This window comes from Lynx canadensis, chromosome B2, assembly GCF_007474595.2.
Source record: "Lynx canadensis isolate LIC74 chromosome B2, mLynCan4.pri.v2, whole genome shotgun sequence".
NCBI classification, from domain to species: domain Eukaryota; kingdom Metazoa; phylum Chordata; class Mammalia; order Carnivora; family Felidae; genus Lynx; species Lynx canadensis.
The window spans coordinates 58,133,307-58,160,970 of NC_044307.1; the positions used below are offsets into that span (position 1 = coordinate 58,133,307).

The window sequence follows — 27,664 nt, forward strand, 5'->3', positions numbered from 1 at the left end:
TCTCAATTTAATAGCTGTAACAACGTTTTTTATTGACTGTCTACTCTGTTCTTAGAACTAAAACAGGAAATTTGAATACATGATCTTAATATCTATATTTACAAAACAGGAATTATTACCCCCATTTCATAGATGAAGAAGTTGAAGTTCAGAAAGGTTAAGTTTCTTGTCTTAGTGGTCAGAAGACTACTTCTGACTCCAAATTGTGGATATTCTTGACTAATAACAGAGAAGGCTTTCCTGTTTTTCTTGTTGCCAAGGAAGAAAAATAATGGTGACATGTGGAGGCCATGACGAATGAGATGTAGATTTCCTGTCACTGTGTCTTGCCCACTTGTGAACCCATCTAATTCGTGGGTTCCAGATGACAAATTATGGAGGCCCGAAATGGTTACTTGTATGAAGGAGACAACTTTCCAGTTTGAAGTTTAGAGTTTCTTTTACTTTTAGAATCCAATTCTTTTGGGGGGTTTAGGGTTACCAGTTCTTAAGACAGGAACAATGAATAGGATTTACAGACACTAGGGAATTAGTCTGACCCTTTTGCATATGGAATCTTCTTTTATCAGGAAATAAGAGATAACTTTTAATTTTTTTATTTAATTTTTTTTAATGTTTGTTTATTTTTGAGAGAGAGAAAGAGGGGAGGGGGTAGGGAGAGAGAGGTAGACACAGAATCCAAAGCAGGCTCCAGGCTCTGAGCTGTCAGCACAGAGCCTGATGTGGGGCTTGAATCCACAAGCTGTGAGATCCTGACCTGAGCTGAAGTCAGACATTTAACTCACTAAGCCACCCAGGTGCCCCAAGAGATAACTTTTAAATAGAGACAAAAGCATTGTGAAACAAGTGAAAACTATTAGAAATGGTAGAGTGAGAATAAATTTGGGAAAAATGGACTTCAGTAAACATTTTAGAAAGAAATGACAGGGGAAGTTCTTTTCAAGTTAAAACTGTTGTTTATGAGTAATTATACTTTTTTTTACCCTCTGTATTCTTTTTTAAAAGTTTTTATTTAAATTCCATTTAGTAAACACTGTTACCACCTGGTGCTCATAACAGCAAGTGCCTTCCTTAGTCCCCATCACCTAACCCATCCCTCAACCCCCCTTCTCTCTGGTAACCATCAGTTTATGCTCTATGGTCAAGAGTCTCTTTCTTGGTTTGCCTCCCTTTCCCTTCCCCAACCCCCCTCCCCCACCCCACACACACTTTGCTCATTTGTTTTTTTTTTCTTAAATTCCACGTATGAGTGAAACCATATGGTATTTGTCTTTCTCTGACTAATTCTACTTTTAAATAGATTCCCTGACAAAACATTTTGGGTTTGACATTCTGGAATTTGTGCAAGTATACTAGGAACCAACTGAGATAAAGGTATGGATCGGGGCCTTAAAGTTTATTTAAATGGAAAGAATATTTTTCTGAAACTGATTTGTGAAGCAGGTGTGTAGCTGCTGCCTACTGGGTAGAATTTCGAGCTATAAGATTAAAAAATTAAGGAGCTATAAATTTTCTTATTTTGGGATTATCTACAGTATTAAAGATTCTGATGTGCAGGGTTAAGTGTTAATGCTAATAAAATAGGGGCTATTTCTGAGTTCCTTACATCCACATTTCAGACTTAAATTTGTTCTTAGAAAGGTAACTTCATAGCACTGGGACTGAAAGGGATGGGAGAAAAAAAATCCTTAAATGGAAAGAGCCCCAGTATTGTGGTGATACACAAATTCTCCAGGGAAAACATTTTGGAAAGGATTTGTCTTCCTTTTTTTTCTTGTTATTTAAGATTTTTATCTTGATATCTATGACTTCTAAATGGAGAAGAAAGGCTAGAAAATAACTGCTTTTATTAAAAAATTTTTCATACAGTTTACAGTTAGGTTGTAAATGTTTTCTATTTTGAGATTTTTGGATAATAAACATTATTACTGAAAATAAAACAAAGAGATAATGTAGACATATGGTGTGACAGAACTTGCAAAGTTAATTTTTCTTAGTTGGCAATTTCTTATCAGGTTCCAAATTAGAAATGGAAAACATACTTTTTGGTAAACTAAAGTTTTTTGGGGGAAGGTATCCTTTTTAAATAGCCGCTTTATCTTTGAAATTACTATAGTATACAAATTGGGAGTTTGCATATGCTATATTTAAATCTAGTAAAAAATGTGGGTATTTGCATTAAAACTTTGTTTCTATCCTCTGTGCTTGTTTTAAGATGGTGATGCATGGAAGATGCCTCAGAATTACTTGTAACATTATGGTGTGGGGGAAGTGAAGGAACGAAAATTACTTAGATGTAATGTGGATTATGAAGTTGTAATTGGAGTGTGTTTTCATTTAATTTTGAGTGTGTATTTGTTAACTCATTACTTCTGAAAATAATCATTTTTTTGAAAATTAATGGGCTTTAAAATTGTCTTAAGTAAGCATTTAGGTGGAATTTTAAAATTTATAGGATTTGGCACATATGTCTATTTTTGACTGTTAAGTTCAATTTTATTCTCTGACATTTTAAATTTCTTTTGGAAATTTTAATGTAGTGCATAACTAAGATAAAAGATATTAGTTTGCACCTGTAGAAGGGGGAATTACAAAATAAGGACTGAAAGCCAACTATGTCATGCATAAAATTATTGGAACACAGCTATAGCCACTTACTTGCATACTTTTGATGGTGGCTCTTGGAGCCACAACAGTAGAACTGAGTAGCAGCAACATAGACTGTATGGACCGGAAGTCTAAATATTTACTATCCGGCCCTTTACTTGTCAATCCCTGCCTTATACTTCATGTAAAGCTGGATTTTGAGCTTCATGATGGTCTATGACAAAGAATAGTTAAGAGAACTATGGTAAGGAGGAAATAAAAGAAAAAAAAAACATAACTTAGTTTAAATAGAAGTATTCGTATCAAAATCTGGAATCAAATTTTGGTCCACAGAAATGAAAATAAAGAATATTTAGAAAATAGATCTAAGAGCAGGTATTTGTCGACTTTTGAAGTTCAACCATGGTTATTTACTAAGTACATGGGTACTATACTGGTAATTCTAAATGAACAGTGACTTTAAGCTTTCTGGTCCCTTAGAGTTGGGTGGTGCCTGAGCTTACTTTTGCTTCTTAAGATAGGGGGTGATGGGCTCCAATGATGCTGACAGAGGATTATATAGACCTGCACAGTTTGAAATGTGTGTGTGGGGTGTGTGTGTGTGTGTGTGTGTGTGTGTGTGTGTATGGTGTATGAATGAAAAAGCCTATTCCCTTAAAATGATAATGTTGGCTAAAATAGCTACAATTTTCAGGAAAATAAGAGTCATGCTGCATAAAAATTCAAAAGTTGGTTGAGAATGGGGAAAATGTATTCTCCTCTATTAAAGAGGTTTGAAAAGGAGGCTTCAATGTGGCTCATCAAATAGTGAGCTAAAAGATAAGTGCTTTGTATGTACAAAATGGTAAGTGCTTTGCCCTTTAAAAAGGAAATACAGAGAATGCTGCCCTTTTAATATGTCCTGTAGCCTGCCCTGGATTTGAGGATGAACAGAGATGGCACTAAAAATGATAAAGCAATAAATCATAAAGCCCCAAAGTTCCTTTTGTGTCACAGCTCTTACATGTTCAGAAGGCAATAACAATCTTCAGTACACATCAATTTCCCTCCGTGGGATGGAAACTGGAGAAACTGTGAGAGAAAATACTGAAGAGGAATAAAGAAATGTTTCTGCCTCTCTTTCATTTTCCTTACTTTGAATTTGTGCTGTCCACATGTTAATTGGAAATCTTAATAGTTTTAGCTATAATTTGATATCTAAAGCAGAAAGAAAAAAAATATGGGTCTGTATCTCAGCTGGAATCCAAAATAAACATAATCATTTTTTTTTAATGTTCAAAGCATTTTAGTTTCCTTTCACTCTCTTCATGTTTACCTCTTTTCTTTTCATAGTTGAAACTCACAAACTCCCCTCTGCATGGTTGTCTTTTAGTGTCTACAATGCCAGCATAAGTGAGAAAAGGTAAAAAGCTGTTAGAAAAACCTGTCTTTTAGAAAGTTCATCAACATATAATTTAACATATTAATGATGAGTAAGAGCAGAAATTTCCTTGTAATTATAAAAGTAGGAAGAGTGTTATGCTAAGTGAAATAAGTCAGGCAGAGAAGGACAGATACCATATGTTTTCACTCATATGTGGATTCTGAGAAACTCAACAGAAGACCGGGGGTGGGGGGAAGGGGGGAAAAAGTTACAGAGAGGGAAGGAGGCAAACCATAAGAGACTCTTAAATACTGAGAACTGAGGGTTGATGGGGGGTGGGGGAGGAGTGGGTGATAGGCATTGAGGAGGGCACCTGTTGGGATGAGCACTGGGTGTTGTATGGAAACCAATTTGACAATAAATTTCATTAAAAACAGAATTATAAAGCAGCAGGTCATTTTCTTGGTTATTGATGGATTGGACTTGGGGTCATTTGTAGGTTTAATTTGGGGACCTGGTCAGAACCAGGAAATAATAATAGTTCCATGACTGCAAAAGTTTCCTGTGGACCTTTATCTAAATGTTCATGAAAAGACTTCTTTTCTTTTAGTAATGAGATTTAACTCTTTGGTACACCACCTCAGGAAAAAATATAGTTGGTGACTTCAAAATGGGGACTAAAGGTGTCTTCCTTTATTTCAAAAGCATTTAACCTTGGGATTAATTTTTATGGTAGAGTCAGGACAATTTCTGCAATGTTCAGAAGACTAAGAACCACAAACCTCCTATGAACAGCCCAGACAGTGATCCAGGAAGGAAGCTCCTTGTCCATTTTGTCCACACAGAGTAGCCTGCCATGCAGTTCCCTCTTCACCTCTCCAGATATGCTCCTTGGGACTGAATCAAAACTAGTCTACCACTTGAGTAATTTAGTGGGTTCTATTTCTCCCTGAACTTCTTTATCAGATTTGTTCTTTCTACATGTTTTTGGTCATTGGGCACCTACCACTTTACTCTTCCTGATGTTTGCTTTCAAGCTTTTCTCAGATGAATTGCCTCCAGTCAATTAACACCTTCCTCTGGCTGACTTGTGCAGCTCCATGTGACAGAATGATTTATACGAAGTATATCTTTGGTCTTCATCCACAGTTCCTGAAAACTCTTCAGAGTTATAAAGGTGAAACAGGTGTCTTATTATTAATGGAGGTGACTTTTGGACCCCACCCAAGGGTAGGGGCTGGTTGCCAGGAGGACTAACCATGTAATTAGAGGGATGGAACTTTTAGTTCTACTCTCCCAACTCCAGGGAAGGGAGAGGGCCTGAAGGTTGAATCAGCCAGTTATTGCCAATGACTTAGTCAATCATGACTATGTAATTAAGTCTTCATAAAAACACAAGAGAAGAAAGCTTTTGACCCTTTTTGTGAGAGCTTCCATATTTGGGGAACCAAAACACTTTTATGTGCCACTGAGCTGGATCCCAAGAGCCACAAGGGTAGAAGCTCCTTTGTTCAGGACCTTGACCTATGTATTTCTTCATCTGGTTTGATTCAAATCCTTTATTGTATTCTTTAATAAAGTTGTAAGTGTAAGTGTTTTTCCTTGAGTTCTGTGAGCCACTCTAGCAAACTGAACTGAAGGAAGAGGTTGTTGGAATATCCTATCTATAGCCAGTCATATATATATGCCAGTTATATATAACTGCCTGGAGCTTGTGACTGGCATCTGAACTAGGGGGTTGGAGAAAGTGATATGGTATGGTAGGGCTGAACATTTACCCTGTGGAATATGATACTATTTCTGGGTAGACAGTGTGAGAGTTGAGTTGAATTTTTGGATACCCTGCCAGTAACTGAGAACTGCTTGGTGTTACGCATGGAGAACCCTCCACACTCAAACATGTTGGAACTGGGTCCAGGAACCTTAAAAGACTCTATATCAGTATCAATTATCTTTAAGTACCTCCACTTGACTTTCCCCATGCTGTTTAGTTTTTTTTTAAATTAGTTTTCATAATAACACAGAGTGCCAGATCTGGAGCCAGACTGCCTGGGCTTGTATCCTAGTTAGCTGGATGACCTTGAACAAATTAACATCTCTGTGCTCAATTTCCTCTTTTTAAAATTGGCGATGATAGTAGCACTTTTCTTATAGGATTGTTAAGATGACTAAATACAAGTAAAAGATTTGAAATAGTGCTGGCGATACAGTAAGTATTTAGGAATCGGTTTTCTCTTTAAATATTTTTCCAGTTTTTCTAATATAATTGGCAAATTGTAATATATTAAAAGTGTACAATGGGATCATTTGATATATGTACACATGGTAAAGGGACTCCCACCATTGAATTAATTAACACCTCCATCACCTCACAAACATACATTTTTCCCCCATTTTTGGTGAGAACACTTAAGTTCTACTTTCTTAGCAAACAAATTATGCAATACAATATTATCAATTGTAGTTGCTATATCATACATTAGTCCTCAGACCTTATTCATTCCATAACAAGTCTGTATTCTTTAACCAGTATCTCCCTATTTCCCACCCTGTTTTCATCTCCTGACAACCACCATTCTACTCTCTGTTTCTATAAATTTGATTTTATTCCCTCAACAATTCCACATATAACTGATACCATGCAGTATCTGTTTTTCTCTGTTTGTCTGGCTTATAATTAGCATAGGGCCTCTGGGTTCACCCATGTTGTCATAAATTGCAGGATTTCCTTCCTTTTTTAATGCTGAATAATATTCCATTGTGTGTTTGCTGGTGCATGTATGTGTAGATTTTCTTTATCCATCAACAAAGGTCGTTTTCATACTTTGACTAATGTGAATAACGGTGAAATGAACATGCAAATATGGATATCTCTTTGAGATACTGATTTTGTTAACTTTGAATATACATCTAGAAGTAAATCTTATGGTAGTTCTATTTTTAGTTTCTTGAGGAAGCTCCATACTGTTTTCTACAGCGGCTGCATCAATTTACATTTTCACCAACAGTGCACAAGTGTTTCCTTTTCTCTACATCCTCACCAGCAATTTGTTATCTCTGGTCTTTTTGATAATAGCCATCCTGATAAGTGTGGGATGATATCTCCTTGTGGTTTTGATGTGTATTTCCCTGATGAGTAATGATGTTCAGTACCTTTTCAGGTACCTGTTGGCCACTTGTATGTTTTCTTTGGAAAAATGTCTATTCAGCTGCTTTGCCCATTTAAAAAACTGGATTATTTGGGTTTTTTTCTTTGCAATTGAGTTATGTATGAGATTCTTGTATATTTTGGATAGTAGCTCTTTATTAAAAATGTGGTTTTCAAATATTTCCTATTTCACATGTTGCCTTTTCCTTTTGTTGCTGATTTCCTTTGATGGCAGAAGCTTTTTAGTTTGATCCAGTTTCACTTGTTTATTTTTGCTTTGTTGCCTTTGCTTTTAGTGTCAAATCTAAGAAATAATTACCAATACCAATGTCAAGATACTTACTATGTTTTACTCTATAAGTTTTAACGTTTCAGGTCTTATATTCAAGTCTTAATCCATTTTTAGTTGATGTTTAAGTATGGTGTAAGATAGAGGTCCAGTTTCATTTTTTCATGTGCCTATACAGTTTTTCTTCCCTTCCCCATCTTTGTCTGACTCCTGCACACAGCAGCACTGGTCTGGACAAGTTATGGATGAGGCACAGACATCAGGCACAGAGACCCTCTTCTTAGCCTTCTTCACCTCGGGTTCCCCAATGCTGCATTCTCAATTTTCATCACTAAGAAACAAAATCTCTAAATAACTCTGTTCAGTAGAGCCCTAACATCTGTTTAGATCAAGAGGCCTTCTCAGCACTCTGGAAAGCAGTGTGGAGGTTCCTCAGAAAGTTAAAAATAGACCTACCCTATGACCCAGCAATAGCACTGCTAGGAATTTACCCAAGGGATACAGGAGTACTGATGCATAGGGGCACTTGTACCCCAATGTTTATAGCAGCACTCTCAACAATAGCCAAATTATGGAAAGAGCCTAAATGTCCATCAACTGATGAACGAATAAAGAAATTGTGGCTTATATACACAATGGAGTACTACATGGCAATGAGAAAGAACGAAATATGGCCCTTTGTAGCAACATGGATGGAACTGGAGAGTGTGATGCTAAGTGAAATAAGCCATACAGAGAAAGACAGATACCGTATGTTTTCACTCTTATGTGGATCCTGAGAAACTTAACAGAAATCCATGGAGGAGGGGAAGGAAAAAAAAAAAAAAAGAGGTTAGAGTGGGAGAGAGCCAAAGCATAAGAGACTCTTAAAAACTGAGAACAAACTGAGGGTTGATGGGGGGGGGGGTGGGAGGGAGGGGAGGGTGGGTGATGGGCATTGAAGAAGGCATCTTTTGGGATGAGCACTGGGTGTTGTATGGAAACCAATTTGACAATAAATTTCATATATTGAAAAAAATAAATAAAAACTTACATACAAAAAAAAAGAGGCCTTCTTAGTACTTATAAATATGAGTTGGTCAAGAGGTGGGGGGAATGGGTTTCTTTTCCAGAAACCAGGGGAAAGGCCAGTTCTTGCACCAGTTTCGCCACCAGAAACCCTAAATACTGTCAAAGTACCCACTCTGCAGAGTTCATCTTGGAAAGGTATAACCATAACTCTTCAGGGTCATTCAACTAAAAGGCAACCTCTTGATTAGGTAGATGTACTCCACGGGAAAGAGCAAAATGGAGTAAACAAGAGGAGAAGATAGAGAAGACATTGAAAAGAAACAGGCCAAAATGCAAAATATCAAGTGGTTTCAACAGTTCAAGCCAGTGAGTGCTTCCTTTTGCCATTGTGTATGAAGTTGGCTGTGTGTTTTTATTATGTTAAAGTATGTTCCTTCCATACCCGGTTTATTAATGGTTTTTATCATGAAAGAATTTTGAATTTTTTCAAATTCTTTTTCTGTATCTATTGAGATGATCATGATTGTTAACCTTCATTCTGTTAACATCAATTCATTTGCAGATGTTGAACCATCCTTGTATCCCTGGAATAAATCTCACATGATCATGGTGTATATCTTTTTAATGTGTTGTTTAATTCAGTTTGCTAGTATTTTATTGAGAATTTTTGCATCTATGTTCATCAGCAATATTGGCCTGTAATTTTAATTTCTTATAGTGTCCTAGTTTAGTTTTGGTCTCAGAGTAATGTGGGCCTCCCAAAAATGAGTTTAGAAGTGTTCCTTCCTCTCCTAATTTTTGGAAGAGTTTGAGAAGAATTAGTATTAATTCTTCTTTAAATGTTTAGCAGAATACACCAGTGAAGCTATATGGTCCAGGACATTTCTTATTGCAAGTTTATGATTACTGATTCAATCTCCTCACCAATAATTGATCTTTTCAGATATTCTATTTCTTCATGATTCAGTCTTGGTAGGTTGCATGTTTCTAGGAATTTATCCATTCCTCTAGGTTATCTAATTTGTTGGTATATAATTGTTCATTGTAGTTTCTTATGATCCTTTGTATTCTGTGGTGCCAATTACAAATTCTCTCTCATTTCTGATTTGGTTGGACACCACTCTTTTCTAAATTAGTGTAGTTAAAGTAGATAAAAGTTTGTCAATTGCTTATCTTTTAAGAAAACCAGCTCTTAGTATTATTCATTGATCTTTTCTCTGTCTTTTATTTATTTTAAAATAAAGTTTATTCATTTTTGAGAGAGAGACAGAGACAGAGAGAATACAAGAATGCATGCAAGTGTGGGAGTGCCACAGAGAGAGAAACCCAAACAGGTTTCTGCGCTTTCAGCACAGAGCTCAATGTGGGGCTTGAACTCCCGAACCATGAGATCATGGCCTGAGCTGAAAACAGGAGTCAGGTACTGAGCCATCCAGGCACCCCCACCTTTAAAAAAAATTTTTTTTCACATTTATTTATTATTGAGAGACAGAGACAGACAGAGCATGAGCATGGGAAGGGCAGAGAGAGGGGAGACACAGAATCTGAAACAGGCTCCAGGCTCTGAGCTGTCAGCACAGAGCCCGACACAGGGCTTGAAAACACAAACTGCGAGATCATGACCTAAGGGGAAGTTGGACGCTTTACCGACTGAGCCACCCAGGTGCCCAGCACCCCCTTTTAAATCTCTATTCCATTTATTTCTAATCTGATCTTTACTATTTCCTTTCTTCCACTCACTTTGCACTAAAATAATTTTGTTCTAATACTTTGACGTGTAATGTTTTTTTTTTTTGAAATCTTTTTTTATTGTGGCATTTATCTCTATAAACTTTCTTCTTAGAAATGCTTTTGCTGCATCCCATACGTTTTGTAACATTGTGTTTCCATTTTCATTTGTCTCAAGATATGTTTTGATTTCTCTATTTTTTCTTTGACCCACTTATTGTCCAGTAACATGTTGTTTAATCTCCACATATTTGTCAATTTTCCAATTTTCTTATAATTGATTTCTTGTTTCTACCAATGTGGTCAGAAAAGATGCTTGATACGATTTTAATATTAATTAATTAATTTTAAAATGTTTTTTAATCTACTTTTTGAGAGAGCACAAGCAGGGAAGGGACAGATAGAGGGGGCCAGGAGATCTCAAGCAGACTCTGTGCTGACAGCAGCAAGCCCAATGTAGGGCTCGAACTCATGAACTGTAAAATCATGACCTGAAGTCAGATGATCAACTGACTGAGCCATCCAGGTGCCCCTAATCTTAAAATATTAAGACTTGTCTTGGCCTATGCATATGATGCATGTTGGTGAATGTTCCATGTGCACTTCAGAAGAATATGTATTCTGCTGCTGTTGATAAATGTTCTGTGTATGTCTTTTAGGTCTAACTGATCTAACATGTAGTTTAAGCTCATTGCTTCCTTATTGATTTTCTGTCTGTATGATCTATCCATTCTTGAATGTAGGGTACTGAAGTCATGTATTATTATTGCTATGTATTTCTCCCTATAGACCTATTAATATTTGCTTAATATATTAAGGTAGTCTAATGTGGTGTGCATAAATATTTACAATTGTTATATCCTCTTGATGAATTGGCTATTTTATCATTATATATTGACCTCCTTTGTCTCTTATTATAGTATTTGGCTTAAAGTCATCTTGTCTGTTATATATATAATTACCTCTGCTTTCCTTTGGTTTCCACTTGCATGAAATATCTTTTTTAATCCTTTCATTTTCAGTGTATGTGTGTCTTCAAAGCTAAGGCAAGTCTCTTATAGCAAAATATAATTAATTAGGCCTTGTTTTTTTAAAAATCATGTTTTTATCTTGTATCCTTTTAATCTTCATTTTTAGCTATTTTAGCTTTTGATTAAAGAATTTAGTCTTTTTACATTTAAAATAATTATTGATAGGTATGGATTTACTATTGCCATTTTGTTAACTGTTTTCTGGCCATTTTATAGGTCCTTTGTTCTTTATTTCCATTCTTGTTGTCTTACCTTTTGATTTAATGATTTTCTGTAGAGGTATATGTTGATTTATCTCTTTTGTATCTACTAAGTTTTTGGTCTTATGGTTACCTTGAGGCTTACATAAAACATCTAATAGTTACAAAAATTTATTTTAAAGTGATAAAAAATTAACTTTGAATCTTTATAAAAGCTCTATGTTTTTATATTTCTCATCACATTTTATGTTTTTGATGTCACAATTTATATATTTTTATACTGTGCAATTAACAAGTTATTTAGTTTGTAATACATTTGTGTTTTAATCTTTATATTAGAGTTACAACTAAGTTATCTGTCACCATTACTATATTAGGTATTCTAGATTTATATATTTATCAGTGAGTTTTATATTATTATGTTTTAAAATGATTAATTATCATCCTTTCATTTAGCTTAAGGGACTCCCTGGAACATTTCTTATAAGGCTAGTCTAGGGGTGAACTCCAACTTTTGTTTGTCAGGAAAACTATATCTCCTTCAATTCTGAAGGACAGCTTTGCTAGGAAGAGTATTCATGGTTGGCAGTTATTTTTTCTTTCAGCACTTTGAATATATTATCCCACTCCCTTCTGTTCTGTAAAATTTCTGCTGAAAAACCTGCTTATAGTCTTATGATGTTCCTTTGTATGTAATAAGTTGCTTTTTTTTCTTATTGCTTTTAAGATTCTCTTTGCCTATAACTTTTGACAATTTAATTACAATGTGTCTATGTGGATCTCTTAGATTCTTCTTTTTTGGTACTCTTTGTGCTTCCTGGATCTGGATATATATTTCTTTCCTCAGGTTAGGGAAGTTTTCAGCCATTACTTCTTTGCTATGTTTTCAGCCCCTTTCTCTCTCTTCCTCTAGGACCCCCTGTAACGTGTATATTGATTGCTCTGCTTGTAGTTTGCTTAAGTTATCTTCACTCTTTTTCATAACTTTTTTTTTTTCTCTCCTCTGATTGGATTAATTCCAATTGAGTTGACTGATTCTTTCTTCTACTTCTAGTTCAGTTATTTTCTACTAGTTTCCAGTTCAGTAATTGTATTGTTTAGCTCTGTGATTTCTGTTTGGTTCTTTTTAAAAATGTTTTTCTATATCTTTGTGGAAATTTACACTTTGTTCCTGCATTACCCTCCTGACCTCAGTGAGCACATTTATAACTGTTATTTTGAACTCTATTAAGTCAATCACTTATTTCTGTTTCATTAAGATTAGTTTCTGATTTATATTACTCTTTTGTTTGGAACAGTTCCCCATTTTTTCATTTTCTTGACTGTTTGTGTTGGTTTCTGTGCATTAGATAAGACAGTCACCACTGCCAGTCTTCAAAGAGTGGTCTTATGTAAGAGATGAAGCCTGTCAATAAACCTGGCCTGAGTTTCTGGTTGTCTCTCAAACTCTTGTGATTGTCCAAGCCACCTTCTTTATTCTTAGTGGCTCCTAGTAGTTAAGGTTGTGCCAAGGCTCATCAGTGTCCCAAGGGAAGGATCACAGTTGGCAAGTAACTGCAGGCTGATTAGAAGCCAGACAGCAGCTGCAAAATTAGGTAATTAAGCCCCTTCTAGGGAAAAACTAAGGGATGGGTGTTTTAATCTTCTCCCTCTGTGCTGAGCTTGAGTGTACAGTCACAGGGAAGTGCTCTTGTACTTTTTAAAAAATCACTATAGTTCTCTGGGACTTGTGAATGCAGGACCCACTGACTACCAAAACAATATGATTTGGGTGTCTGTTCCTTAGTCAGCAGCTGTAAAATGTGGTAACAGCATGTGTACAAACTTCTTCCAAAGAGATAGTGGCAATGTGGTTTTATTGTTGGAGTACACCAGGAAAAGAAATGCCCTTCAGGAGGCGTGTGGGTAGCTCAGTCGGCTCAGGTCACGATCTCAATGTTTGTGAGTTTGAGCCCCATGTCAGGCTCCATGCTGACAGTGTGGAGCTTCCTTGGGATGCTCTCTCCCTCTTTCTATGCCTCTTCCCTGCCTGCTCACTCTCTCTGTCCCTCTCTCAAAATAAGTAAATAAACCCTAAAGAAATATGCCCTTCAGACCCTTTGGACTCTGTGAAGGATCACAGCCAGCCCTAGATGTGTACAAAATGGAAGCTGGGCCCTCAGGTAGCTGCTAGTAAAGTATACAGTCAAACCCCTTTCAGGGAAGACTGGAAGACAGTTATTTTTTCTCACTTCCTCTGCACTGAGTCCTAGGGGGTTAGCAGTTGGGGCAAGTGCTCATATGCCATTAAGAAGTCCTTTGTTTTCTATAGTCCTGTTGTGTCTTGTAGACACAAGTCTCTCTGGCTTTTAGAATTAGATGTTTTGGGGGACCATTTGATGATGGGAGCCTTAAAACTTGGGGTACTAGATGTGATTTCCAAATCTTCAGCTTTTCAGTGAGAAGTTGGGAATTGAGGGTTCCTTTCTGATTTTATGGTGCTATGCCAGAGGTGTGGTTTATGTATAGGTTGTGTCTTGGCTTTTCTTATGCATTTCAATGCATTCGTGGACATGTAGGAGTCGCTCAGCTAGTTTCTGCATTTCTTTCGGCAGGAATTGCTTCATGTAGCTGTATATTCATAGCATGGGAAGAAGGAAGTTCAGGGGCATCCTGTGCTGCCATCTGAGTTCCCTGAGTCACATAAGCATTTTTTTTTTTAATTAGCCTAAGAAAGGCCTATGACCTACATGCTAAATAGAAATCTTCAAAGATAGTGACAAAATAGCATTTCTACTTAATAATTTAGCAAATTAAAAATACTGCAAACATCTAGTGCTGGTGAGGCTGTGGAAAAAACTGACACTGCTAGAAGGAGTGTAACTGGTGCAGCCTTTGTGTACAATAAAAAATGCACTGCTGTATAGCTTAGTACTCTATGTATAGATATGTAGCATTTGGGAATTATCATAGCTCTAGAATGGATATTCACTGAGTGCCTTCCTGAGGAACATGGGAACATCTGGATTGTTTGTATGCCACATACAGGTCATGAGGAGCCAGGACTGCTGCTTCCTGTTTACTTCATTAGCCATCTCCCAACCATTACCTCAGTGACATCCCACCTATACCATACTGGATCTGAAACTGAGTTCAAAGTTGGAGTTTTCTTGGATGCCTAGAAACTCTGTCATAAAGATGCCCATTAACCTCTAGTTCCTCATTTTTTGACTGCTTCTATAGTACCATCTCCCATACTCAAGTAATGGACTTGTCTCTGAGGCTGTGGGGAAGCAGAAGACCCTGGGAATCACTTCACCGATCTACTCCATACCTTATTATGTCCACACAGCCGTAGGCTTTCTCTTTCTGCTATGTCTTGAATTCTCTCTACCTTAAGCATACAGTAAAAATCTAAGATCTACCCTGATAGGCCTGGCACTTGATATGTTAACAGAGTCTGAAGGAGTTTGAAAGTCTCCTTTCTCTCCTTCCAAGACTGTTTTGCTACAGAGTCAAAGAAGTTGGAGGCCAAAGCTGTTTATTCTTTTTCATTGGGCAAGAAGCCTCAGCATCAGAGATGAATGACTAAGAGACTTAAAGGGGAAATAAAAATACATTGCTTTAATATTCCACCAGTATTATGTCCCTTACAATATAAAGGGGGGAAATACAAAGCAAACCTATTGTTCATTGTTACTTTATACTCCAGGCATACACAAAGAACTTTTTAATGAAGACCTTGCCCTGTAGCCCCTGGTCCTGAGGAGTGGTTTCATCAGTTATGCTAATGAGGCACAAGTTCAGTTAGTATTATTTATGAAACCTTCCCTGCATATATGTCATAGTCCTACATTTTCTTAAAATTATGATTCCAGGTAATTTCAAGGGCCTTTCCAGCCAAAAAAGACTTGCTTTTGTGAAGCACACCTTCTCTATTTTCCTTCTATGCTGCCATTATAGTTCCTACACTGAATGGGAACTATGCTTCAAAATATCTCCATTAATTAATAGCTTTGGTCATTGGTTAAATGATTTTGATCTGCTTTTTGTTCACATACAGATATGCTAAACTTCTTCCATTACTGGCTTTCTGCCCACCAATATTACCTTAAGATGATTAAAGGCAAAGGCTTTCTGGTTAGAAATGCAATGAAAGCTAATATCAAAATGGCAGAGAGTAAGGAACTCTTCAGGTGGAATGTAAGTTCGCTTATAAGGCAAAACATTCATGTAAGGTGAATGACCGCACCCTGGCATTGTTCAACTCAGCTTGAATTTTAGCTGAATAATTCTGTGCAGCTTCATTTGTTAGTTAATGTAGCTATGAAAATGTATTGGTCCTTTGGTCTTTTGACATTCACCGTTTATCTCTTTGAGTACTTCACATTCCTTCTATTCCTTTTAGGGAAAAAATGCTTATTTTTCTTTTTTTTTTATTGTTGATATAGACTATTTCAAGTGACTTTTTACTTTAAAAAATGTGATAGAACTCCATGGTGAGAACATATGATTTAGTGCGCCAAGCTGTTTTGTTGATTTAGCTTCCAGATGAGCAAGAAAATAAAAGGTAGAAGTGAACAGTTTAGACCAGATAGGAGATCCTAGAAGCCAAATGATGTTCCCATGAAAAATGTACAATAAAGTGGCTGAGACTAAATTTAGTCTCTTTAAATCCCACAGGGATTAGCGGTATGTAGAACATTGTATATAGGAAATTGAAATGATCTTTGGCAGAAAATGTTTCATTGGAATCAATCCAGTGGAAGAGGAGTTCCCTCACTCAGCAACCTCCCTCTGTGAGTACATAGGGTATTCATAGGAACAACATTATTTTTAGCCCAGCAGCTACTGGTGGCACAATGAAATCATCTCTGACTATGTGAGCATTCTTTGTCCATAGATATTTGAAAATATTTTTGAAATGGACTAAAAAATGCCAAGAGCCAGGTTATAGTAATCTAGCCTCCAACTGATAATAAAAGTTCTGCCCTAATATTTACTTTTTAACAATGCAAAATCTTTTACATGAAAACTTTAAAATGGTGAATGTAAATATTTTAGGATTGTTGACATGTAAATATTTTTTTTTTCAACGTTTATTTTATTTTTGGGACAGAGAGAGACAGAGCATGAACGGGGGAGGGGCAGAGAGAGAGGGAGACACAGAATCGGAAACAGGCTCCAGGCTCTGAGCCATCAGCCCAGAGCCCGACGCGGGGCTCGAACTCACGGACCGCGAGATCGTGACCTGGCTGAAGTCGGACGCTTAACCGACTGCGCCACCCAGGAGCCCCCATGTAAATATTTTTAAATTTCTGTTTTTTACTCAGAGTAACTTTTTTTAATGTTTGGGCAAAAGAAGTTATTAGCAACAGTTAAATACTGTATGTATTTAGTACTATACACATATATGTAATGTATATTAGATATTTTAAATGTAATTGAGAACATTAGCTCCTTGAAGTTGAAAATCGGGCCTTGAATTTTCCATGCCTGCCTAGCAGCAAACAGTGACAATATGAAGGGCTAGATTTCAGAGCTGAAGTATAAAAGGAATCTAAGGGAAAGAAAATTTTAAAATGTGGTTTGATATTTCAGAACTTCTAAGAATGCTTATCTATCTATCAATCCATCCATTCATCTGTTTTTTATCTACATCAATCTATCCATTTGGATTCACCAGAGACAGAAAATAGTCATCTCCATGAGCATCTTGTAACAAGGCAAGAGGACACATGCTAGTTGGTACCTACCCTCATTTCCATCTAAATTCTGAAGTATGAATCTGAGTTTAAAGGGGCTCAAATATTAATCTCTTTTTTTGCAAACAGAAGAACAGCAGAACTTATTTCCTTTCCTTTTACTCAGGAAGAAAAGTCCCCTCTTGGGAGAGTAGTACTTTCAAAAAACTGCTTAAGCTTCCTTAAAAACAAGGAACAAGTGAATTGTAAGCCCTGCCTTTTCTCCTTACAAACTTCATCTATAAAGTCAGCATGTCACACATGGACATTTGCATTCGATTGTGGTATATGTATTTTTTAATCATTACAATTTTTCTTTGCCTGAAAAATTGTTTCTGTATTTATAACCCCCAGATTCACACCACAAATGAGGTATAGTCTGTCAAGAGGTCATGATTTCCGTGGCTCTTTACATTTTCTATTCTCTTTGAAGGTTGTAGGGCAGAGGTCAGGCTTAGCTTGCCAGTCACTGCAAATTTCCTTTTTTCTTGCAGCAATGCATGCTGGGTGTCAGTGATAACATGGGGCACCTAACTAGATGCCCTGACCACAGCACTGAGGACATCTCACCTAATGGCTTTTTTCCTTCTCATTATTCTATATTTGAAATTAGCCAAGTGTTACATTTAGGCACCTATTTCCTCAGGTAAAGGCATTTTCAATTCCCATCTCTAGTTTTAAAGTATGTCATTAGGTACAAAATTGGAGGAATGATATTATGATGAAATATTTTGGGGGAAATAATAATTCAATTATTCCACTAAGGGATCCAAATTGTTAGTAAGGATAGTCTTCTTTTCTTCTTTTTCTTTTTTTTAAAGTTTATTTATTTTGAGAGAGAGAGCGAGAGAGCGAGAGAGAGCGCACACGAGTGGGGGAGGGGCTCAGAGAGAGGGAGAGAGAGGTCGCAGGGTTGATCTCACAAATTGTGAGATAATGATCTGAGCCCAGATCAAGAGTCAGATGCTTAACCAAATGAGCCATTTAGGTGCCCCAGTAAGGAGAATCTTTAGGCAAGGGAAGAAAAACACCTGGAACACCAATATTAAAACAACAAAAACACAAAAATTGAGGATATCAACATTCTGCAGGGAAAAGGGTAAATGAGAGAATCTTTACAAAAATGAGAACTGAGAAGACAAGGCTCAGATTTTCAAGTGGATGTATTTCAAAAGATACACACTTGATGAGCATTCAGAATCTAGACAGAAAAATGCATGGCAAACCAAGTGTTTCTTGTCCATTTTGAATTAAATTTTGAAATATGAGCTGCACGATTACATAAATCTCAAAGAGAAGTTATAAGTGTTAGATTATTTAAAATTTGTGATATCTTTAGCACAGTGTTTACCATACAGTAAAACTACATGAATTCTTTTTTATTATTTTTATCTCAGTTGGTCCTTGCACAATCCTAAGACATGCATACTACTATTATTCCCTTTTCATGTGTATTTCTTAAGGTTAAGTCACTTTTTTTGGAGAAACTACATGTCCTCACTGAAAACAGACTTGGTGAGACTCTCTTTGTGGTGACTACCCCTCCTCTGACTTAGGGGTGATGGCAACATAAGCTGGTTTCCTGAGAAGCATTCTACCTTGATTTTGAATTAAAACTTTTTTTTTTGAACATTTATTCATTTTTGAGAGACAGAGAGAGACAGAGTGTGAACAGGGCCGGGGTAGAGAAAGAGAGAGGGAGACACAGAACCTAAAACAGACTTGGGGCTCAAACTCACAAGCCATAAGATCATGACCTGAGCTGAAGTTTGGCGTTTAACCAACTGAGCCACCCAGGTGCCCCTGATTTTGAATTTTAAATGGTTATAAGAACTCTTGGAATTTATCCACATTGAACCCTGAAGAGGGTGACCTGAATCCCTGGTACATACCCTGGTTTCTATGCTAAGACTGGTTCTTGAGCTTTATTTTAATTCTTGAGCTACCCCATACCTTTACAATATATTCTGTCATTTCCATTTGGTCCAGCATTGCTCTCTGATTGGGTGAGGGGACTAGCATGCACTGGTGGGAACAGTGCCAAGGTTGCTTTTGCTGATTCTGAACTGGTCCAGGAAAAGCTAATGTGGTAGAATTCTTTGTCTTGGGAAAGGGAGGATTTGAATGGTCCCGTACAGACATGAGACTTAGTTTCCCTAGTACAATTAAACCATGCTGACAAAGGTGGCCCCAAATGTTTTTCATCCAATTATTTTGTGTTATCAGAGTAATAATTACCTGTAGGGTCTGTAGCATTCATTTGAGCGCCTATGTTCACCTTTTAACTTTCTTTGTAAATTTTTATAAGATTGGCTGAAAATTCTGTTTGTAAAGCTGAACTATATTTCCTCTTATTATGCCCAAATATTATTGACTACTTAAGAGAAGAGGTGATGTCTTTTTCTACCTATCATGACCTGCCATATTCTAGCTTTGCTATGTGTATCCAAAGTTATTTTTGACTATTCCCCACCAGATTCAGTTGTTTTGTTTTCTTGAACACCTGCTTTTCTGTTCCATCCTACATGTGTTTGCTCATGCTGTTTCTTCCACTTGAAATGCTCTCCATCTTCCACTTCATCTTTCAAAATCCTACACCTTTAAGTCTCAAGTGGTCCTCTTTCCTTTTATGCCAATCCATGTTGACTTCTCTCTGAATTCCTATTGCTCTTACAATCAGCACTTCAACAGTATAGCAATCATTTCATGTGTGGGTGTTTAACTCCTACCTGAATGGTAAGATTCAGGTACACAGTGATGGCTTCTCCTCCAATATTTCATTATCAAAAGTTATAAACTTAAAAAAGTTAAGGAAATTTAACAGTGTGAACCATCATATACCCACCTAGATCCTACAATTAACATTTTGCTATATTTGCTTTATCATATATATATTCCTCTACCCATCCACCCACCCACCCATCCATCCATCCATCCATCCACCATTTTACCTTAATTTTTTTGTGAGATATTACAAAATAAGTTGCAGAAATCAGTGTATTTCACCTCTAACACTTTAGCATGTTTATCACTAACTAGAGTGAATATTTTTTTATGGTATTTTTGTCATTAACACTTCTATACTCCATAGTACACAGCAGAGTATTGACCATATCATAGAAAATTAATTTATTCACATTGGGTTGAATTCAGACATCACTTTGAAATCCATTAGAAACTAACAGTATGGAAGCCAAGGCAAATAGTCTCTGTAGCCTCAGAAGCATATATAGGTGGGTGTGTCTCATGGAGTTGTAGAAGAGATCACCTACATGTAGTTTGTACTAGCCCAACTTGTGACCTGTCAAATATAACATAAGGGAATGTTCAGGCAAACTTTCAGGAGGCAGTTGGCTGAGAGATCAGATAGGCCACCATCTGACTGACTGAAGTTCTAACATGAGTGCTGCTCTTCTGTGTGCTTAAGAGGCAAAAGAGGGACAATCTAGTTTATCGAAAGATATTGAAATGAGGTGATAAAATAGGCATGAAAGGCTAAAAAGTGGGTTCACACGCAGAAATCTGTGGAAGTCTTCCCCAGTGTACCCAGCTGGGAGAAGCTTCAACTCCTTTACAGAGCAGCACATGCTTCAAATAGACAATTTGAGACCAAGCAGATAGATCTGTGAGGAGGCTGTTCTCCCGAACATGTGCAAGTAGTAAGCTTCTGACATCTTACTAGGGGAAATATAGTGCTTCTCAAATTTGGTAGCTCCTTTTAAAATATGTCATTACAGAAGTCATTATTCACCCAGACTTCTTCCTGTAACTGAGGTATATTTATATCTATATCCGTATCCACCTCTATATGTATATTTATATCCACAATACATCCCCTCATTCTTCAATTGACAGGCTTCTTCTCATCCATGTATCTCTGATCATCCTCTTTGGAGAGTTCCTTCTGAACATTTTATTTAAAAAGGAGGCCCATTTATCCCATTATACTCTATCTCTGCACTCTATTTCATCTGGGACACATCACAATTACTAACTACATATTTGTTTACTTATTTCTTACCTTTCCACCATAGTAGACTAAACATTTACAATGGTAAAACCACATATTCCTTTTCTCCTATATAATTAGAGGATATCAGAGTACCTGATCCACAGAACACTCCTAATTAAATTTACTGAATCATATATACTGAAAATACATGAACAGAGAAAAAAAATGTTCCAGTGTTATTCTAAATGTCCTTGTTGTATTTGGCCCCCACCCTGGCCCTCTTCCTTGTGCATTTCCAAATACTGCTATTTACCTTGGCCCCTTGACTTGGAGTTTCACTCAGACTTGATTTTTTGGACACTGCCACAATTTACATGCTATCTACCCCATCTCTGAAAACTCCCATTTGTTTAGCATGCTGCTCTCAGCTAGAGGTTAGGAGAAAATTATATCTGATGGAAGAAATTGACCACAAGCTGTGAATGATTGAGAACCTAACTTAATGTGTTAAATCTCTTGAGGACGTTTGTGCATTACAAGAGTGGTAAACTTTTGACAATGTGACTAAGCAACTTAAATAATTTTAGGCACTTTGTGCAAAAAAGACCTAAGGATTTAGTTGACTAAAGGTCTAATCTGAATGGTCTGAAAACTGAGAAAAGCTGATTCATTCCTCTTTGAGTGCATTTGGATCACTTATATAGGGAATGCTGCGTTCCACTGTCTGTGACAGCTTATAAGGTAGCTGATATGATGAAGTGTGTAGAGAATAATCAGGATAGTGAGGCTCTCCCAAGTCATATCAGTTGGGGAATGGTTTAAGGGCTGGAAATATTTACCTTACAGCAGAAAAGAATTAGCAAAGATAAATAAGCTTATTTCATTCACTAGAAAAATATCTCCTGAATATATACTACATGCTAGTTCAAAGTTAAGCTCTGGGAAAAAATAGTGATTAAAAACAAAAATAGTCCTGCTCACAAAGAGCTTAGACTCCATGGTTAAGGAACTACTTAAGGACTACTATTAAGTTGAAAAGCGAATAGACTTATGGATTTATGGATTTATGCTTTTTCTTTTTCTTTTTCTTAAAAGAGCATATAGAGGGCCAATGCATGAAAAATTGCATGAGAAATATATTTACTTAAAGTAAGTAAATCTCAAACATCAAGACAGTCTGCAAACATGGAAGAAAATGCTTTCTGGGATAATAAGTTCTCATTGTTTGTAATATTTAGTCAAACCATCAAGGTTCAGTGTGGCTGTAGATGAGAATCCATATGCATCGAGGTAAGAAGCAGAGACTTGCCCACAGATCTCTAAGATCTACGATTCTTAGTCAAGATCACAAATTTTCACTTATGATGACCAGAGAAATGAGCATGATAGTTCTTGTAAAAAGAAGTACTTCAGGTCAAGCTTAGAAAAAAGAGCCATTTGGTTTGGATTTCTTGCTCCTTTCACAAAGGAAAGGGTAAAGAGTTCTGGGGTCTGCCATAATGGATAAACAACTGATAACTCTTTTCTCCATATGTAATAGGAAGTAAAATATAAAGGAAAAAGGTAAGGTAGCAGTATTTTACCTATAAAAGTAGACATAGAGATGGGTGCCAGAGAAAGAGTGCCAAACATGGACTCTAGTTTTAACTTTGGTATATTTCCTTCAGTCATGTGACTCCAAGAAAGTCCATTTTTCCCCTAGGCATAGAGCTTCCTCAGCAGAAAAATGAGAGGTTGAACTATATTATGTTTTTTTTCATTTCTTTTTTTAAATGTTTATTTATTTTAGAGTGAGACAGAGAGAGAGAGAGAGCAGGGAGGAGCAAAGAAAGAGGAACAGAGGATTTGAAGTGCTGACAGCAGAATGATTTAGAAAGCATTAAATATATTTTTTGTAAGGATGTATAATTACGTATTTTGGACCATTAAGGTAAACTTTTAGAAATAAAATTGACATCTTTTCAATGGTTCAATTAAAACTACCCCATATAGGCCTTTTGTAGCAACGTGGATGGAACTGGAGAGTGTGATGCTAAGTGAAATAAGCCATACAGAGAAAGACAGATACCATATGGTTTCACTCTTATGTGGATCCTGAGAAACTTAACAGGAACCCATGGGGGAGGGGAAGGTAAAAAAAAAAAAAAAAGGACGTTAGAGTGGGAGAGAGCCAAAGCATAAGAGACTGTTAAAAACTGAGAACAAACTGAGGGTTGATGGGGGGTGGGAGGGAGGGGCGGGTGGGTGATGGGTATTGAGGAGGGCACCTTTTGGGATGAGCACTGGGTGTTGTAGGGAAACCAATTTGTCAATAAACTTCATATAAAAAAAATAAAAAAAAAATAAAACTACCCCATATAATCAAAATATGACTCTTCCGATTCCTGAATCTAGCAATAAATCCAGCAATGAAAACTCATTTAATAAGCACTGAGACATATTTTTGATCAACTCCCATATGCTATGTTGAAGCAATCATTCTCTCAAATAATAAATATTACTGTAGTTCATATTCTTCTGTTCTATTCTATGAAATGAATGTCTTAGATCCCTTTAAACAAAACTGGTGATTCTAGAGACAGTGCATATCTAAAGACTACGATATTTTTGCTTGAGAAAAATCTGGAAAATAATATATTAGTCTGTGTAAATCTTTTAATTAGAAATATTCATTCTAATATAACATCCCTCCTCTTATTAGACAGGAGGAAATTGTGTTGAACTTTCCTGCTTTTAGGAACTTAAAAAAAAGTGTCTACGATAGAATATAATTGACCTAAGTAATTTTCAAAGATAAAAGTATCCTTTCTAAAAGCTTTTTGTACAATACCTAATAATTATAGCCTAATGAATTTTAAGTAACAGAATGCCATGGCTTCTTCATAATAGCAAATACATTAAAAATTTGACTTGCAGTAAGTATAGCAGCATATAATTCATAACCATCTTTAAAATATCTTTAACTTTACCATACTTATGTAGGCTAAGTAAAAATAATTCCATCTACCCCTTTGTTATATCCAGAATTGACAGATGGTATACTGATTCTATTTTTCTTTCAATATAGCATCACAATTAGAACATAATTTTCACTAAATTTTATTTTGTGAAATTCCCTGAGAGAAAATGGTAATTGCATAAGGCAAAATTGAAAATAGAAAATGAAGAAAGTTTTAGACTAGTATACTTTTAATTTTTACAATTATCAGGGGAGTTTTCAAAACTGCTATGTTCACTAATTTGATGAAGCATCTTTTAGAATTGAAAAGTTAGGGAGTTTTTGGTGTGTGTTGTGTGCTCATTCCATGAGGACCTGGTACCTCTTTTGTGAAGTGGTAGCTGAGGAGACTTATGCCCTCACCATGGCTGATGAAAAGCTGAAGCCTTCCTTCAAGACTGAGAACAAGGATCATATTAATTTGAAGGTGGTCGGGGAGGATGCTTCTGTGGTGCAGTGCAAGATTAAGAGGCATACACTACTTGCTTAACTAATGAAAGCCTACTGGGAAAGACAGGGTTTGTCAAAGAGGCAGATCAGATTCTGATCTGATGGGCAGCCAATCAATGAAACAGACACACGTGGGGGCGCCTGGGTGGCTCAGTTGGTTGAGCACCCGACTTCGGCTCAGGTCATGATCTCACGGTCGGTGGATTCAAGCCCTGCGTTGGGCTCTGTGCTGACACCTCGGAGCATGGAGCCTGCTTCCGAGTCTGTGTCTCCCTCTCTCTCTGCCCCTCCCCCACTCATGCTCTGTCTCTCTCTCTCTCAAAAATAAACATTAAAAAAATTTTAAAAAAAGAAAAGAAACAGACACACCTGTACAGTTGGAGAGGGAAGATGAAGACACAACTGATGTGTGCCAGCAACAGACAGGAGGTATCTACTAAAAAGGGAACCTACTACTTTACTCTAGCACTCTGTTCCTCCAGACCAAGAAGACATTCTCAATGAGAAAACGGCAATTTCTGACTACTATAATTTTCTCTGTTCTTTCACTTCCCCCTTCCCCATTCAATTATTGTACATAAAGTAGTTGTGTATGTACACAAGCATATTGCATTTTTTTGGACTAAATGTACAATGGTATGTTTTGACCATTATCAAGTAGAGCCAGGATGGAGAAACTACTGGTTCTCTGAAAATACCCTCTTTCTCCATTAGAAGCATGCTCATTCAGCTCTCATCTTGATGTTCTAGTTATTTGGCTCTCACTGTTTAACAAAAAAAGAACAACATAAAAATACTTGCATACCTTGTTCAACTGGAGAATTTTAATGTTTTTCATTTATCATTGTAAAACCAAGGACAATTTTATAACTTTTTTGTATGTAGATGTTACATGTAGGGCAGTCTGACTTTAAATAGGTATAAATTACTCTAAAAGAAATGAATACTACAAGTCAAGCATCTTGTTGTTTAAATAAACCTCTTGCTTAAAAAAAGTTTTTAATATGTCCGAAAGGTTTCATGAATTATGCAAAGTATGAAATATTTTTCCTACACTTATTGCCTCGTTAGAGTCTGGAATCAGACTTTCTTAGTAAAAACTGTGTGGTTTCACAGTACCCTCAGGCTCTGTGTACCAAGTTTCTTCTTTAGAATGAGTGTAATAGTACCATCCTGGCTGGACATTAGGAATAAGTAACTAAATCTAGGTAAAGAGCTTAAAAGTGTGCATGTAAGGTAGTAAGTGCTTAATTACTGGTATTTTATTATTAATATCATCATTTAAACATTTTTTTTAAAGAAAAAATGAGAATCAATACCTTCTCCATCTAATCTTGAAGGCCGTCTACTAATGCCATTCTTTTTTTTTTTTTTTTTTTTTGGAACAAAACTTCTGGAGTTCTCATTAGGCTTAAATCAATTAAGACTTACATTCTAATTTCTCATACGAACATTTTATTACTTGTGGATTTGCTTATGTCAAACCTGTTAAATAATCTAAATAAATAATAATAAATAATAATAAACCTAAATAAATAATAATAAACCTTCTAAATAATCTAAGAAGCTAAGTGTCCAAGGCCTTCATCTACTTAACTGATCTCCATTAGTAATATTTCCATGATGAAGTCTATCTAATTGTTTTTCTTCTACTTGTCACATACGCAAGCTTTACATGCTTGTTTGGCTTTGGAGATGAGGTAACTGTTCATTTGAAAGGCCAGTATACAATATCATAAGACATGAGCATGCTAGCAGTTGTGAGTAAGGAAGAGGATCAATCTCGACTAGCTTCTAGAGGAGACAGGCTTGTAGGAAGGATAATGTACAATTAGGAGAAATGAGCAGTTTCTCAGGGGAGAAATTGTAGCATTAGCTAAAATGAATGTGGTAGGAAAAGGGAGGACTGTATTTGGGACCATGGCTCAGTGGAATGGGATAGTCCACGTTGGGTAGTAGAGGAGCATAAATGTATAGGTAATAAGCTGATAAAGGACCTTGATTATAAGCCACATAATCTGTCCTTGAAATGACAGATGATGAAGGAGGGACTCCTTATAGATGTTTTGATTTGAGATGGTCTCCTTTTAGAAGTATTTTAGGCAGAAAAATCTGAACAACAATGAGCTGTGTAGTGTTGTAGTTAACTATAAGAAATCTACAGTGAAATTGTCTATCTGGGACCCATGCTTCAGTTACTAGCTACATGTCCTTAGACAATTAATTAGTCTCTTTAAGATTCACTTTACTCATCTCTTAAATGAGTATTACCAAAGTACCCCTTAAAGATATTGTGAATATTCAATGAGATTGTGTGTAAAAATATTTATTGTAGATAGTGCTCATCATATAGGTGAAAAATAAACACTATTATTATACAGCTATTAATGAGCATGAATACATGAACTAGATTGACATTATTATGTGGGTGGAGTTTCTAATACATCCTTATAAAGAAAATCTTGTTTGTTGGGTACACCTAACACTTACCAGATATGTCTATCTCATGATCACCTGGACAGCCTTTTCCTCTGCTGGCAAAATAACATATCTGCTTTCTGTACTACAGTTTTTTTATTTGTTTATTTGTTTGTTTTGTGTTTTATTTGTGTGTGTGTGTGTGTGCGTGTGTGTGTGTGTGTGTGTGTGTGTGTGTGCCCACTTCATGATCTTACTCATCTGCTTTTTGTACCATATACCAGACAGGTCCTGTCCCTGGTCCAAGCCTATCACTTTCTCATCTATGAAACTATAAAAGGAGATTAGTTTAACAAGCAAGGAATTAATCTGCCACCCTACTGCCCAATTAACACTGGAAAGTGCAGTGGCTTTCAGAATAGGCCGCTGGAAACATCTCCAACTTCATACAAAATATATATTTGTTGCTCCCAAAACTTTTTAAACAGATTTTTATTTTTATTTTTATTTTATTTTTTTTCAACGTTTATTTATTTTTGGGACAGAGAGAGACAGAGCATGAACGGGGGAGGGGCAGAGAGAGAGGGAGACACAGAATCGGAAACAGGCTCCAGGCTCTGAGCCATCAGCCCAGAGCCTGACGCGGGGCTCGAACTCACGGACCACGAGATCGTGACCTGGCTGAAGTCGGACGCTTAACCGACTGCGCCACCCAGGCACCCCTAAACAGATTTTTAAAGACACAT

The 27,664-nt window shown here is 36.5% G+C and overlaps 1 protein-coding gene and 1 pseudogene across 1 annotated transcript in view; one reads left to right on the forward strand and one right to left on the reverse strand.

Moving 5' to 3' along the window:
- The window catches only part of EYS (eyes shut homolog), a 1,650,074-nt gene that overhangs the window by 259,575 nt on the left and 1,362,835 nt on the right, over positions 1-27,664 (reverse strand). The gene's annotated exons all lie outside the window — the stretch shown is intronic.
- Positions 24,415-24,940, forward strand: LOC115514092 (annotated as a pseudogene).